The sequence below is a fragment of the Periplaneta americana genome, chromosome 12 (assembly GCF_040183065.1).
Source record: "Periplaneta americana isolate PAMFEO1 chromosome 12, P.americana_PAMFEO1_priV1, whole genome shotgun sequence".
NCBI lineage: Eukaryota > Metazoa > Arthropoda > Insecta > Blattodea > Blattidae > Periplaneta > Periplaneta americana.
The window spans coordinates 4,966,503-4,983,949 of NC_091128.1; the positions used below are offsets into that span (position 1 = coordinate 4,966,503).

At 35.3% G+C, this 17,447-nt stretch overlaps 1 protein-coding gene and 1 long non-coding RNA gene across 5 annotated transcripts in view; one reads left to right on the forward strand and one right to left on the reverse strand.

The window, feature by feature from the left end:
- The window catches only part of LOC138710132 (nucleolar protein 12-like), a 717,371-nt gene that overhangs the window by 26,835 nt on the left and 673,089 nt on the right, over positions 1 to 17,447 (reverse strand). For all 4 annotated transcript variants that reach the window (XM_069840765.1, XM_069840766.1, XM_069840768.1 and 1 more), the window contains 2 exons: positions 17,198 to 17,293; positions 12,077 to 12,199 (listed from right to left, as the gene is read on the reverse strand). The gene's annotated coding sequence lies outside the window, so the exon portion shown is untranslated. The remainder of the gene's footprint in view (positions 1 to 12,076; positions 12,200 to 17,197; positions 17,294 to 17,447) is intronic.
- On the forward strand, positions 1,097 to 15,834 carry LOC138710135 (uncharacterized). Its single transcript, XR_011335077.1, has 3 exons — positions 1,097 to 1,463; positions 5,261 to 6,527; positions 12,175 to 15,834. It is a non-coding gene; the product is annotated as an uncharacterized lncRNA (long non-coding RNA).

Sequence of the window (17,447 nt, forward strand, 5' to 3'; positions counted from 1 at the left end):
CATAATTCGATATAAGAGAGAAAGTGAGTGCAGATTTCTCCTCTCATGTAACCTAAGCCATGATAACTTCTTGAAAGAAGGTGAGATATGATCATAGTATCGAACATTACAAATGAAGCGGACGCACGCGTTATGAACACGCTGTAGTTTCTGAGCGGAATCAATCCTGAGATCACTGAACAAAACGTCGCAATAATCGAAGTGAGGTAGAATGAGTGTCTGTACCAGCGTCTGTTTTAATTTAGATGGATAATGATACAATCTTTTTAGTGAATGGAGAATAGAGAATGCCTTCTTACATGTATATTTAATATGCGTATCCCAATTGAGATTAGATTCGAAATGTACTCCGAGATTTTTGACGGTAGAGCTAAACGGGATGATTGTTTTATTCAGTTTCACAGGCGGAATATTCAGGTCGTTGACTTCAGGAATTAATCTACGGTTCGCGAACAGAATAGCCTGTGATTTACATGCGTTTAGGTTAAGCCCAAATTGTTGAGACCAGGAAGAGATGGAACCAAGATCTTCATTCAGACTATTAATGGTATCGTTTAGTGCGTCGGGACGGGCTAAAATATACAATTGAACGTCGTCTGCATATATTTGATATCTGCAGTGCTTAAATGAGTTATTTTCAGTAAGATATTCAGCTACACTGACATACTTTTCAATATACTACAGTTCAAATCTTTAGATATTCAGCATTGCTGTGAAAAAATTACAGAAACAAAAAAGACATATCCAAAATCTCAGAAAATTTTGGGATTCTATAAGGATAGAAACTGTAGTTTACCACCATGAAGATGATGGAACTCCAAGTAAATGTCGTCGCACAGAACAAGACCCTGAAGTTGCAAGAAAGGCCCTTTACATTGAGATAATTGATACAATAGTTTTTCAAATTGACGAAAGATTTAGTTCTATGCATAACTTAAACTTTGTGGCTTTGTTACAACCTCAGAAGTACGAAGAATTTAGGGTGAACTTTCCTGCTATTATATTTAACATTTTGAAAGAAAATCAGTCGGACACGTTTGATTTTATCAGTCTGAAAAATGAACTCATTGTGCTCTACTCTTATGATGAATTTTCTGGACAACATCCGTACCAGGTGTTAATACACTCAAGAAAAAACAACTTGACACAGCATTACCAGAAGTCTATAAACTTGGATTACTTATTGTCACTATCCCTAGCACCACAGCTTCCGTAGAGCGAACATTCTCTGCACTTAGAAGGATAAAATCATACCAGCGATCAACACAAAGCCAAGAACGTCTTAACGGGTTAGCACTTCTATCCATTGAAAAGGGACTTCTTCATAAGTGATACAATCTGCCACATTTTATGAAGATGTAATCAAAAAGTTCACAAAACAAGAAAGAAGAATGGACTTTACTTATAAGTACTGTAATACATTTCTACAGCTACTGTCGTTGCTGTTCATCGCCATATTACATGTAAGTAAGCCTAATGAAAGAATGCTATAATATTATTTATTGACATTTTGTAGTACTGTAGCTAAAACAGTCTATATATATATACAGGGTGATTCACGAGTATTTACAGTCACTTATGGAGCTTATTTGCGAAGACATTCTGAGAAAAAAGTCATATAAACGTTTGTTCTAATCACAATATTTTCAGAGTTACATCAATTTGAAGTTGTTAGTAAAATACCTTTTTTCTTTAGTTTTACGGGAAAAAAATATTACAAATAGAGAATGAACTATTCAGAAGTGCCATTTCTTTAATTGGCTAGTTTTCTGAAGCTAAAAATAAGCTCCGTAAGGGACGGTAAATCCTCGTTAATCACACTGTATGTATATATATTTTTAGAAAAGCTGTAAGTTTCATAAGTCATGACTAATATGTATAAAAGAAATGTCAATAAGAAAACTTCAGAGCTTACCCACACAAAAATTACACTGCACGCCCTTGCTTTATACAATACCACTCACCCAGTGATGATATTCAAGAAGTTTAACAATCAGTAATGTATGTTAAACATATACTGTATATGTCCATGGTAATTGCAAATATTACCTAGAACAATTTAACAACCGGTTCGTCAATACTGGTGCGAGCCGGCCGAATATCACCACTGCACTCACCTAACGAACAAGTTGTTTATTTCAGTCAGGGTATTAAAGAAGCCATGAACAAAAAAGAACATACTGCAGTTGTTTTCGTTGATTTCAAATCTGCTTATGACAGCATATGGAGGAGTAGCCTAAGCTTGTAGACAAATTGCACAAAATAGGAATCTGAGGTAATATGCTCTGTTAGTTACAAGACTTTATCACACAGCGATTCAACACAGTTAAATATCAGTCATAGTTTTCAAAATACAAACACACAGCTATGGGTGTACTTCAAGGAGCAGTGTTGAGTACAACATTATTTAATATATTTATCAACGATCTTCCTAAATATTTGGCAAAAAAGTAAAGTTTGCATTTTTTGCTGATGACCTCGTCATCTGGATTTCAAAACCAAAGAATAAGCTCAAGTCATTGGAAACCCAAATTAACACAGCTATCACTAAATTGGAATATTGGTGCTCTACTAACCTAATGCAAGTAAATGCAGACAAAACTAAATATCAAATATTCACAAATGTCACTAAACCAGTTAACATAAACATCAAGCTTAATGGACTTCCCTTACAAAGAGCAATCAATTCACAATATCTAGGAGTCATATTTGATACTGGTAACAAATTATCTTGAAAAGATGATATTAATACTGTAATAGAAAAAGCCAAAAAGAGATTAAATCTGTTAAAAAGATTAGCTGGCTGCAAATGGGGAAGCCAGAGATGTACCGGTACACTAAATTCCACTTATATGTACATGAAACCTGTCCTCAAATATTGTAGTGAAATACTCATCACATGCACCCCACAACAATGAAATAAAATAGAAAAATTTCAAAACCAAGCAGTACATTTAATTATAGGTGCAGGGAAATCCACACCAACAGATTCAATGAGACAACTTACTCAACAAAAGCCACTGATACACGACTTTCAAGAACAAGCAGAAATCCGGTATGAGAAATTAATTAGACTGTCTAATGCAGACTATTGGAGAAAATACAAAATCTTCCCTAAGTTACTAAATTAAACACACAAGAAGGATTTATGCAGAAAGTTAAAAGATTACAAACGCATCTCATTCCCCAAACTAACATTGAAATGTCACAAATCCGACAAAATCCCTTGGAATACATAACTATTCAAACTGGAAACAACTTATTGGAACCAAACCAAACCAAATGCTCTTCCCTTAAACATATCCAAAACAACTGTTGTTCCGTTTTCACTAAGGTCCAATAGTCTTAAATCTCCTCAATCTTCTTGTAGGCTCAAAATTCGTCATTCTTATTGTTCTTCTTAAAATTGTGAATGTCCTATATTAACCGAATCCTCAGAAGTTAGGTATTTAGGCATTACAATTGACCAACATTTACGATGGAATAAACGTATTACATATTCATGCAATAGATTACGTAAAACTTTATATCTTTGTTATACTTCAGTCATATTTACCAGTCAATATTTTTTTCGTCTCATTTACTTAGCTTTATTCCAATCCATTCTCCAATGTGGAATTTTAGGATGGGGAAATGCTTGTAATTCTAATTTCACTCCACTAATACTTATTCAGAAAAGAATAATTAAAATAAACCAATTGATTACTCATCCGAGCTTTTGTTCACTGATTTTAATGTTTTGAAAATTAAACAGATTTACTATATTGCCTTATTAAACTTCATAGATAAAAATCGTAATAAATTCAAATTGTATCATCATAAATATGTAACTAAAAGATCCGATTTTATACGACTAGAGGAAACGAAGTGTTTAACAAGCCCAGCTCTTAGCTATGATACCTACTATGGTCCAAGGTTATACAATAAAATAATTGAAAAATACCCAAATTTGGAAAATTTTAGTATAAAAAATTTCAAAAGTAGCGTTAGGAATTTAATTTTTAAAGAATATACATAGGTTGGATAAAAAGTAATGGCAGCACTGCTGTCACGTGACGATGGTGCATTCGAGAGCTGCCAGCTGTGTGGACATGAACAAGGACTGTTAGATGAGTTAGTGCAGCCAGCGGCGACAATACTCCATCAATTTACTGCAGTGTGTAGAACGTTCACGTTCATAGGGATAGTGCGAGCACCCTACGACCATCCTTACAATACTAGAGCAACATTCCTGGATCAAAATTGAAATGGCACGAGGTCATAGTGCACAAGAATGTTTTCAGGGACTGCGTGAAGCATGTGGCGATGCAGCGTTGCCATATCGCACAGTTGCACGATGGGTTAAAGCGTTCCGCGAAGGCCTTATTGCACCGGTACCAAAGGGAAGGTGACGACTTTCTTGGACGAATCGTCGCTATGGACGAAACCTGGACTCGCTCGTATGAACCAAACTTGAAATGTCAATCAAATGAATGGAAGCATCCTGGTTCTCCTTGTCCAAAGAAAGTGCGCCCTACACAAAGTGCTGTGAAGATGTTCATTGTGGCATATGACATTGATGGGGTAATACTGCACCACGCTGTACCTCCAAGGCAGACGGAAAGCGCGGACTACTGGAACATCCACCGTACTCACCCGATATGATCCATGCAATTACGATCTTTTCACCAAAGTGAAAGAACCACTGCGAGGGACCCGATACAATATCAGAGATGAACTTATCCATACTTTAGGGTGGTCAATACAGAACATCAACAAAGATGGACACGCTGATGGTGTACGACGCCTTCCAAACATTTGGCAAAAGGTAATAAATAAGGGGGGCGACTATATAGAAGGTACGTAAATGTTGTACCCCTGTGAATAAAGCCATGTCAGAAATATCGAACTGTTGCCATTACTTTTTATCCAACCCTAGTATGTTAATTTAATATGTGTATGTATTTGTATGATTTAAATTGTTAAAATTGAAATTGTATTTTATTCCTATAATTGTTTTTTTCTTGACCCACTTTGTGTCAAATAATTATCTTTGTTTGTGTTAAGTATGTGTTTAGATAACTCCCTGAGCACGAGTTTTTTACTCCTTCAGGTAAGAATTAAGAGTGTATTTTTGCACATGTTATTTTACTAACAATAAACAATTGTTAAAAACGATACAAATCCAAATGTAGCAAAATAATTAATAGCAATTATCGTTGTGAAACCTGGCTACACATTTACAGCGATTGATCTTTACTAACCAATTTTGATGCTGCAGGAGCTGGAGGAACTTATAAATTTTTCTCTATAAAGAAGTCAGGAAGGACTCCACACAACTTCTCAGTGCTGCACCCTGATCAAGCAGCTCCAAAAACTGGCAAGAAAATAGTTGTGCAATAGGTTCCAGCGCACTGCGCATTACAGGGAATGAATTGGTGGGCAACTGGCTGCGAAAGGCTGCACCGTAACACAAAACATGTTACTCAAAAATCATTTATTTCTGTCACATTAAATAAAAAAATTCAATACAAACAAAAATTTCTGAACAGAATAAAGGAATCAGCTAAAGATAAATCATGGGAACCCCTCCTCCAAAATATAAACATCATCCCTGAAGAACCAAGAAATTCAGCAGTGACAGCCTTCTACCTTCTGACCGGGCATGATTCTTTGGCAGCTCATTTACATAGAATCAGCATCTCCCTCTTACCCAATTGTGTTATGTGGAAAGGACGTAATCATGGATAAGTACCACCTGGAAAATTGAGAAGCCTTGCCTGTTCACCTCAACATCACGGAAAAATACTAGACTGCAAGAGAGCTAATGGCTTCATTGCCATGATACCAGAACTTTGGCTACAAACCAACCAACCAACCATATTGGTTTTCTCTGAATGAGCTGCGTTTTGAGTATTAGTTTGATCAAAAGTGAATATGTGTTGTGCATATTAATTTTGTGTAAAATGGCACATTGAAGTCATTATTTGTAGAATTAAAAGAGAAACTGTAGGCCCTATTCAAGTTGGATGTATGAAACAAAATGTGCTTACAAAGACAGAAGATCGACACCGAATTTACATATTAAAAAAGCACATGGAGGAAAACAAAGTATAAATTTTCAATTTTCATGATATAAGAAATATGCTTCGCTAACAGAGTGTTATGAGACATATCGTCGTTGTTCCTGCAATAACTCCTATGTGACATATTTATCATTTTTAGGTTTTTGCTCTATTAAATAACTTAAATAGTGATACAGCAAATAATAAAATCTCCTATTTGCAATTATATTTCTTTCTTTCGAAAATGTAAGAATTCACAGTCTTCTATGTACGGCTGCCATAGGCTGAATAAATGTGTTTTTTCTTCCTACTGAAAACTTTTATATTTTGCACATAGGAGTTATTGTAGGAACAACAACGATATACGAGTATCTGTATTCTCTTCTGGGGTGAAAATGAGTGGACCTCACCTTCTTGAGGGGTCTGTCACAAAAAGAAATGATAGAAAAGCCGAGAATCTTCTGCTATATAAAAATATATAAAGTAAGCAAATTTTTTCAGCTTAGGCTACCCAGTATTTATACCTTAGCTTCATCACTGATATGTAGAGCCCGGATTTTATGTAATTACATATTTTGTTCCTATATACAGTGATGGACAAAAGTATTCGGGAAAGTAATAATTAGCTTTTAAATTACTTGTAGGTGGGAATGTAATGAAGAGAAATGAGAATGCTTCTGAAAATAAATAATTGTATTGTCATATGTTATAAATGTATACAGAAAACAAATAATTGTATTGTCATATGTTATAAATGTATATAGAAAAACATTGTATGATTTGGCTACAAGAAGCTTGGACAAAAGTATTCAAAAATAGACACAAAATATAAACAAAACAAACATTAGTACTTAGTTGCCCACCATCTCCTGCGAATGACTTCTTTCAATCGTACAGGCATGGAAGAAACTAATTTTTCAGTGACATTCCGCCCTATTTGATGCCATTCCTCTAGAAGTTTCTGTCTGAGATCATTCCTGTTGGATATTCGATGTTTCCGGACTCGTTTCTGCAGTTCAGACCACAAATGTTCGATTGGATTCAAGTCAGGGGATTGGGGTGGAGTGTGCAAAGTGTGAGGTGTATTGTAGACAATCCACAAACGAAAAATTTCTGCGGTATGTTTTGGGTCATTATCTTGTTGAAAATAATAATCCCCTAAAAGACCAAGTTTATCTGCACTCTTCTTAAGATTGTCCTGGAATATCTGCATGTACTTGAACTTGTCCAAGGGTAAATTGTCAGTAAATACCAGTTCTCCTACACCAGTGGCCGACATGCACCCCCACACCATGACATCTCCACCTCCATGCTTAACTGTTGATATAATATTCTTCTAGTCTAATTCTGTGTTCGGTTTTCTCCAGACCAAAAGTCGCCCATCAGAATGAAATATATTAAATTTACTTTCATCTGAAAATATAACTTTGTTCCAGAACCCTGCAGCTTTGTCGACAAATTCATTTGCGAACAGTAGTCTCTTCTATTTATTTACCTTACTTATACAGGGTTTCCTCCATGGCACCCTGGCATTGTACCCGGCCCGGTGAAGAGCTCTGGTTACCATTTTAGGATGAACATCTGTACCAAAATCGTCCTGTAAATTAGCTGCTATTTCTGATGCACTCACCTTTGGATTTTTCTTCACTGTCTTAATAATCTCCCTTTCTTCCCTGTTGGTTAGCTTTCGTGGACGACCTGTGCGCTCTCTATTTATTAATGTCTTCCGTTCTCTAACATTTTTTATAATACTGCACACTGTAGAACAGCTTCTGTTGACAGCATTTGCAATTTCGGCATACGTCTTCTGTTGTTTGTGTAAATTTATAATACAGTAATTCTTCTTTCTTGAATAGTTGTCTCTTTACCTTTACATCCCATTACACTAGCACGTGTTACAGCTTTGCGTGTCAGGAGAATATTGTGACTCGTTTGTCTATCGACTGCATCAAAACGATGGTTGAAGCACTAGCGAATGTATACAGCATTTTTACTGTATAGTTTGTCTCCATGACTGCAATATTCGAATAATCCTGTCCTAGCATATTATGGTTCAAACGATTGCTAGTCGCTTTATGTTCAGTTTGGCACCGATTTCTCTGTATAGATAGAAACAATAAGGAATTATGTTATGATGAAAAGAAAAATTAGTACAATTATAACGTTAATTCGTCAGAATGTTTAATTTAATGAAGATAAAGGGTTCATACGAATATTTCTGTCCATCACTGTATGTAGCTATAAGGGAAGCTAAAATGTTGGCGAATCATATCAAAGAGATCATTATTCCAATGTTTTAAAGTTACATATTTTTACACATTTTGGTGCATAATAAATATTTTGGCATATTTCACATATTTTGAAAGAATACACATTTTTTTCACCAATTTTCCCTCTACTTAATTCTTAAGTTATATATTTTAAAATTGTTTATAAAGCTTATTTCTTCGTCTCCAGTGCGTAAATATAATTTAATAATTGAAAATAGTAACGTATTCTGTGAAAAAATGGACATTTGTTTGCAATGCTAATAGTGTGTATATCCCTTAAGAAGTAACGGTAAAGTAGGATCAAATACCACTGCGAAGGGTGGGTCATTGTACTGCTAACGCGGTGAAGGAAAAAGTGAAAGTTACCCTATGGGTATAACCATTTCCCACAAACATCTCCAATCAATTGCTCTAAAAGAAAACAATAGTTTTTTTTTTCTGTTTTCTTATGAAGCTTATTTTGACATCAGGTGATACAAATAGCTAGTCTACTGCTGGATTTCAATTGACAATTCCTTTACTACGACGGTAAAATCGTGCTATGCAAAGTGTGTGGCGAACACATTGGTTGCTCCATGAAGTCACAGTTAGAACAGCATTTAAAAATTGAACTTCATGTGAGAAATAAAAAACGTGCTCCGTTGAAAAGAAACGAGTTCTTGTTACACAAGTGGTGGTGCAACATTCTTCGTCTTGTACCAGTGAATTTAATAAAAATTTGTGCGTGGCAATGGTTGCTGCAAACATACCATGGTATAAACTTGGAGTTCCAAAGTTTCAAGCTTTCCTACGCAAATACCGCAACTTCAATATTTCGCATGAATCAATACTCCATAAAAATTATTTGAACTCCTGCTGCATTGACACAATGGAAACGATTAGAGCTGAACTTGATGATTTCTACTTATGGGTTGCCACTGACGAGACGATCAATGACAGCAAAAAATATGGAAAAAAATATTCAATTATTAATTGCGCCACCAAACAATAATTAATTGAGGTTGAATCACATGTGCACCTGTAATTTTTCATTAGTGTGCAAAAATACATCCAATAAAGTTTAATTTTTAATTTACATATTTTTTATTTATTACTAGGGCAAGGCATTTAATGACCTATAAATTGGTAAAAAAATGCAAAATAAAAAATGCATTTATGACCTAAAAAATACAAAAAATGACCTAAAAAAACAAAAAAATGACCAATAAAAAGTAAAGCATTGCCAATGAAAATACTTTTAATTACGTTAAGTACTCACTTGATTACTGAACTACATAAAATTAAAAAAAATCCATGTTACAGTACCTTGTATTGCAGAAAATTCATTTCAAGTGCACTTTTACAACAATTTTTAATTGCAGTTAACAATCAAAACTTGGCGGAGATTTTCAAACAAAAATGATTGTCTATTGTCTGCTAGTACCGACTTATAAACGGAAAAGCTTCTCTCTACTTCAACGGAAACAATTGGAGCAAACTAAAAGCAAGCAATATCTCCTGGATTTAATTCACAGTCAGGAAGAGAAAAATTGTCACCAGACAAAGCTCTGCCAATTGAACACAATGTTGTGTACCCCCTGTTCTTGCTTAGACAGTTTTTCATTTTCATTGACACTGCATCACCCACTTTACCACATGCACGGCTCAAATCATTCACCACTTTATCCACTATTTGTAACTGTTCCACTAATGTCACTTGGGATTTTGCCAGTGCAGTTATGACATCAGGAAGGAATCCAAAATTAGTATTTATGTAAGAAAGTTTACCAGCAATTTCTTTATCAGCTAACAGTTCTTGCGCCTTTTTTATTGACACTGACTCACCATTATCAAAAGAATCAACCACTTTCTTCACAACATCGAAATTCTTGCAATAATAACTGCAAGCTTGGAGCCATGTTCCCCATCTAGTCAAAACAGGTGAAAATGGCAATTGGATTTCTGGAGCTTCTGTTTTGAATGCTGAAATTCGAGAGGGGACTTTCAAGAATACTTTCTTCACGCATCCAATTAATTTATCCACTTCAGGAAAATTTGCACGTACTTCTTCTGCAACCCGGTGTAATGCATGCGCTAAACACGTCACATGTACCATTTTTGGGTACAGTGCACTTAAAGAAGCAGCTGCTTTCATCATGTAGGGTGCTGCATCTGTTATAAAAAGCAATACATTGGAATTTCGAATCCCATCAGGCCAAAGTATTCTCAATGCATGGTCAAATACTAAGCTGATCGTCGAGCAGTTGACTTTGTCCAGATGCTCACAATGTAGTAGAAATTGTTCTCCAGGGCTGCGTGCTTCTAAAACTCCAACAATAACATTAGCTACATAACAGCCCATAGAGTCTGTTGTCTCGTCAATGGATACGAATACATTTCTTTCTCCAATCATTTCTCTTATTTTTTTCAAAGTTTTGTCATAGCACCGAGCTATGTATGTTCTTCTCAATGTTCTAGGATCTGGAATTAATTTTCCGGTCTCCTCTTCTAAGAAAGTTCGGAGCTTAGGATGATTCAGTTTGTGAAGTGGAATATCAGCCGATAGAAAAGCTTCGCATAGTTTCTCACAAAATGGCGAAAACGTTGAACACGTATCCCCCAGAAGCATTTGCTGTAAGTTTACACTGGATTTATTTTCAAGTCTCTGCAGGCCACGTTTATGTTTCTCCCGTGACATGTGTTGTTCTATCATAAACTTTTTTTCAGCAGCCACTCTCACATCACAGATCTTGCAGAATAAAATACGACCGTCCATTGAAAAAATATTTTCTCCATATTTTGAAACAAATGCCTTTAATTTAACACTAGCAGTTTCCTTTACTTTAGGCATTTTGCTCTTGACCTGTTCACACAGACGACTAGAAACAACTGACCACCTCAATTAACAGCATAACAATGCCAGTTTACCTGGAGAAAGGAATCTCTGTGGGAGTGTGGGTAAATTCCTAGAAGTGGGCAAGTTCATTATGCCTTGAAAAATAGGGGTACAAGCTAGCATACGCTCTAGGAATTTGAATAAAATTCCTAGAAGTGGGCAAGTTCATTATGCACATACCTTGAAAAATAGGGGTAGAAGCTAGCAAACATCTACTTAATTCCAAGAAATTGTATTGACAAGGAAAATACTGAATTATAATAAAAATCTCAAATCAAATACAAATAATGTCACAGCCTTCCTAAAAAGTGTAAAAAATGCTCAAAATGACCTAAAAATTGCTAAAAAATGACATCCGTAAAAAAATTAAGAAAATGCAAAAAAATGCCCTAACGAATTGCTTTTATTTAACCCGGTTTTTAATGTCATACATTTCCATATATGCTAGCAATGTTTAAACCTTCATAAGAAAAAGATGCAAAATCATTAATTACCTTGCCCTATTTATTACATATTTATCTACATATTTTGCCACTTTATGTACAGTACATATTTCTCATTTCCATATTACATAAAATCCGGGCTCTACTGATATGTGTGTCAATTCATTATTATGTACTAAAAGGAAGGTGGGTATAAAGCAGATAATAATAACACATACGTATTTCCTTGTGGAAGTGAAATAAAATAAAGTTCTTAATGGAAAGCTTACAGTCCCAAAGCTGATATGAATATATCTTGTCTACAAAGTAAAGAAGTATGTGTTTAAAAATTGATTTCAATAAATGTTTGTCAGATGAAGAGCCAGTGTTATAACATTTATAAAAGGTCTGTCAGCAACATACATTTTGATTTATGTAACTTATATATACTAAAGTATTACTTACTTTCAATACCAGTACTTTTCTCAGTCTTAGAATCTCCTTGTTTTCCTTAGCAAGACTGTGGTGCAGAATATCTTATAGGAGATCCTCCTTTGAATCAGATAACTGCAATGCACCACTCGGCAGCTATGAAGAAGAAAAGAAAATAGTAATAATTATGCTGGAAAGAGTATGAGGCATTGTGGATACGTTGTATTAGGAGCAAACTTGAAATCGTGATTCTTTGTTGAGTTCGCCCCTGCTATACGCAGTGCCTCATATATTCCATTGCTTTTTAATCAATTTTCTGTATTTCTCCTTATACAGATTGAACCATAAGTAATATCATTAATTTCTCGTTCTCGTTCAGCAAAAGAATTTTACAATCTAGCAGGAAAGAATTGGGGATGCTCCAGGAATACTTTATAAACTACATTCAAAATGTTTATACAGTCAGTGCTGACATACTGCGGAGAAATTTTAATTACTTCACCTGTCATAAACGAAGTAGAATATGTTTAAAACCAAGCTCACAGGCCATTACTGGTGGAATCAAAACAACTCCATAGATTCTATGAGATTCCTCACTAATATTAACAGCATCAAAATGACAATAGAAGAAAAAGCACTGATTCAATATGAAAAACTTATCAGATTCCCAGGAAACAATTGGCATTCATACAGTCCTCTCTGTAGACTGAAAACTCAAAAAAGTTTCATATCCATGGTTCAAGAATTAAAACAGAAAATCAATATCCCGAATTTAAAAGAAAACTTACAAATTAAACCAAACCCTTTAACTCTATTACATATAGAATATAATCTAAATTTAACAGAAGAAATACTGAAATCAGAAGTAAACACTGAAATAATGAAACAATTGTCTTTAGAGACAATTAATATTAGGTACCCTCCACAAAACTGGCTTCATTTATACACCGATGGATCCTTGATCTCCAGAGAACAAGCCTGCTACTAAATCTACGTATTACTCTGTGAAAAGATTTATTAAATCTACATACTTAGACTTCAACAAACAAAATTTGATAACACAATCTCAAGGGGAAAAAATGGAACTCTCTGCATCATAATCCACAGTTAATTCCCGATTTACCACGAAAATCGTCTGTAGCTGCATTTAGATTGGCAACAGGCCATGATTATGTGGCCAAACACCTGCATGGAATTGGAATATATCAGTCCCCTAACTGCCCATTGTGCAACTGAAACCAAGAAATGGATTCGGAACACCTCAAAATCTGTGCTTCAGTGGCTGACCATGATAATATCTTTGAAAAATATTGGAGTGCAAGAGGTCAAATGACTTTATTGTCATATGCCTGGCATTAGAAAACAACAACAATCTTACATTTATCCGGATTAAATTTGTGCACATTTGAAGAACAAAACTAAAATTCTTTCAATCATTCATTATCATAATTTTATTCATTGCTCTCTTAAATTGACTGAGTATATTGGGATTAAATCAGTGGCTTTCCCAAAACATGCTATGAAATGTTTCATATAAAAAAATTTTTATCTCCAAAAGGAAGCAAAAACGAGCAAAATTGTATTAAACTGTTTTGTTTGAAATATCTCAAACAACTCCCTGAAATTATGGATATTACTTACTGTTCACTCTATGAATATTAAGCTCTAGTAGACTCACTGTATCATTTAATGATATTGAGTTGAATATTTGTTCTAGAGCTGAAATTGGCAACCCCTATTCCCTGTGTATTAGTTTCTTCTGGTCAGTAACAGGCTGGAAGGATATTAATAGAGCCTACTTTCAAATCTCCAATGTGTTTAAGCCAGAAAATTTATACTAAAGCCATTCTTATTTTTTTTAGCGTGTATAAGTTCTGTTCAACACTAAGTAATATCCCAGAAATTCGGTTGATACATTTTCAGGCCAGTTTTGTCATGCATATAATTCCTAAACTACGCGACACATTCCAATAAAGTAAATGGAGACCGACAGTAGGGTAAATGTATCCAACGTATCATTGAGTTGAGTGAGTCACATCATCTATCTTCACTGCGGTAGAGGGGAAGTTTAGGCACGAATTGGCAGGTCCCATAGTAGCCTTGGCAGTGTAACTCGAGAATGCGAAGTGATAGAACGCTCACAATTGTGTAAATGATTCGTAACGAACCAGGCTATAATCCCAACTGAGAAGCAATCAATAGTCGACAAGTGAAATTGAAAAAAATTCCAAAGTGCAATTGAATGAAGAGAGAAAATTCACAATGTCGAGACATATGCAGTGCAAAGGGGAGTGGGAGTGTAAGCAACGGAGAGTAAACGATACTGTACAATGGTTAAGTCCACATCTGTGGAGTAACGGTCAGCGCATCTGGCCACGAAACCAGGTGGCCCAGGTTCGATTCCCAGTCGGGGCAAGTTACCTGGTTGAGGTTCTTTCCGGGGTTTTCCGTCAACCCAATATGAGCAAATGCTGGGTAACTTTCGTTGCTGGACCCCGCACTCATTTCACCGGCATTATCATCTTCATCTCATTCAGACGCTAAATAACCTAAGATGTTGATGAAGTGTCGTAAAATAACCTACTAAAAAAATGGTTAATGTAGCAACCGACATACTTACTTTTAATGCATACAAGGTTAGGACAGAATTTCATGTAACTTCGAAAACGTTGAATTACATGACAAACAAAAATCTTTATCCCTCGCCATCTGTTGTACATGATTAGTTAAGAACTGCAGACCTGCCGTTAAAAAAAAAACAATCCAAGCATCCCCTGTTTTGTAAATATTGATATTATAACGGTATGTGTATGAATGATTTGTCTTTGTAATCCGGCAGGATGTAATGACATGTGTGATTGCTGTTTATTTATAATTTTAGAGCATGTGCGTTCAGAGAAAGATTTTCGATGTGGTAAATTCTGATATGTTTTCTCGTTTCTACGTGCATGCGTCGATGGCCCTTTGGCCGCCAGTTCGATGGTGCAGACTGAGTCAGTCTGTACAGTAGCTGACTAGAGCTGGAGCCATCAGCTCAGACCGGAAAGGCTTGGTGTCCATGTTTGGGAACCATAGGCCTATATCTCAACCCATGTTGTGAAGGTAAACTGGCCACTGTACTTGGGTTTTTCTCTAAAACTAATTGAATTATAGCCCACCGAGTTTTTCTTTTGTGCATATTGTGGGATTTTGGTGAAATTATTGAAATTCTAAAAGAGGTTTTCCTTTTCCTGTGAAGATCGGCCGTGGCACTTAAAGATTTTGCTAGGCTGAAACGAATCCACATCGTAAGTCTGCGTGCTGTAATGATTAGTTAAGATTGTGATTTATTCTGATAGAATAACAAAGATCATGAGCTGATTATATATAGATATGAGATGAATAATGTTGAATGACTGAATTTTAATTTTATCGTATTGTTAAAATAAATTCTCAGTGTCAGTTTAATGTTGCTCAAAAACAAACACAATTTTGTACATTTAGCTTGTCTAATTTTTCAACATTATGAAACTGGTTTAATCAAAGGTTTTGAGGCATAAAGAGAATTGTTGGTTTAAGGTTGAGTTTATTTAGTGAAAAATAAAGTTCTGATACAAACTGCATATTTCGTAGTGTAAGAATTTATTATAATCTTTGGTAGAAAAGGATAACTTCAGTACCGGTATCATGTTACCATAATATCACTCATCACCTGGCAACCCTGTGTGTAGCTACATGTCGTCGTTGTTTCTGCAATAACTCCTATGTGACATATTTATCGATTTTCAGATTTATTTTTCTATTAAATTAACTTAAATAGTGATACAACAAATAATAAAATCTCCTATATGTAATTATATTTCTTCCTTTCGAAAATGTAAGAATTCACAATACGTATGGAGATGAATAAATGTGTTTTTTCCTCCTACTGAAAATTTGTGTATTTTGCACATAGGAGTTATTGCAGAAACAACGACGATATGAGTCACTCAGCTGAGTGTGCTCCTAGTATAATGGCAGTTGACATTGTACATATACGTCAACGTATATGCCTAACTTGGAGTCAGGTCATAAAGGGAAACATTGAAGGAGGAGAATTCGATCCGGTGCTGTGGATTGAAATCGGTGTACCTCAGTGGTCAGAGCACTTTGTATGTAGAACCAAGGACCCGGGTTTGATCCCCGGTGCCGAAGCGAATTTTTCTCCTCAAATATTAATTGTCAATATTACAGAGAATATTCTGTATGACAAATTAATAAATCTATAATATTCTCATAGCTAGCAGTGCATATGTCTGCACAGATTACTGTGCACTTAACTGCTGAATCTCGGCCAAATAAGTCACTCAGCTGAGTACGCTCCTAGCATAATGGCAGTTGACATTGGACATATTACTCAACATATATGCCTCACTTGCAGTCAGGCCACAAAGGGAAACATTGAAGGAGGAGAATTCGATCTGGTGCTGTGGATTGAATTCGGCGTAGCTCAGTGGTCAGAGTGCTTGGTACGTAGAACCAAGGACCCGGGTTCGATCCCCGGCACCAGAGCAAATTTTTCTCCTCAAATATTAATCATGAATTTACTTTGATTGATATATTTTGAATGATATATTTTGAATTTTAAGGTCATTTCAAAGGTCAGTTTAATAATATATGAGGTGTCACTGCATAAGGATCATGTGCAGAGACTAAGTGGAATGCAGAGAATAGGAAAGATTAGAGAATGCTGGGTTTGCAGTGAAAGGCCTGCCTTTGGGCAGAACACGTGTGTGTGTGTGCGTGTGTGCGTGTGCGTGTGCGTGCATGTGTCTTGAGAAGCCTCTTACAAATCCTGAGGAATTGAAATGAGAGAAATTTTAACAGTCTATATATATATTTTTGGGGAGGCTAAAAACAAACCATCATCTTTCTTATCATTCATCTCGGGGAAGGATTACAGCAAAGAGAAAAAATACTGCAATGGAAGAAAACTGGATTTGCAAGAATTTTACAATGGACAAATATTTAACATACCTTGCTGTATAATGGCAAAGAACATCATTTTCATGACATTTTTATTTCATATTTGGAATTACGTTGGTAATTTTAATATTCTTATTTCACAACTTAATACAACATTAGCCAATATTTTAAGAACTTTCATTGAGTCATATTGTAAAATGTTGGTCATACCTGACTATATTCATCAGAAGTCAATATCCGGTCACTATTATCTGGTATTTCATGAGAAGTCCCGGTACGTGAAGTATGATGTTCAAGATTAGGTTTCTGAAAATATACAGAATTTGATATTACAAATTTAATAAGAGTAATTATAATACTCATTGGCCACTCCACAAAAAGTATTTCACATCTAGGTCTACAATATTTTAATAGATATTATTGATCGTCCAGCACTGTAGCACTATATCTATGAGGAAAT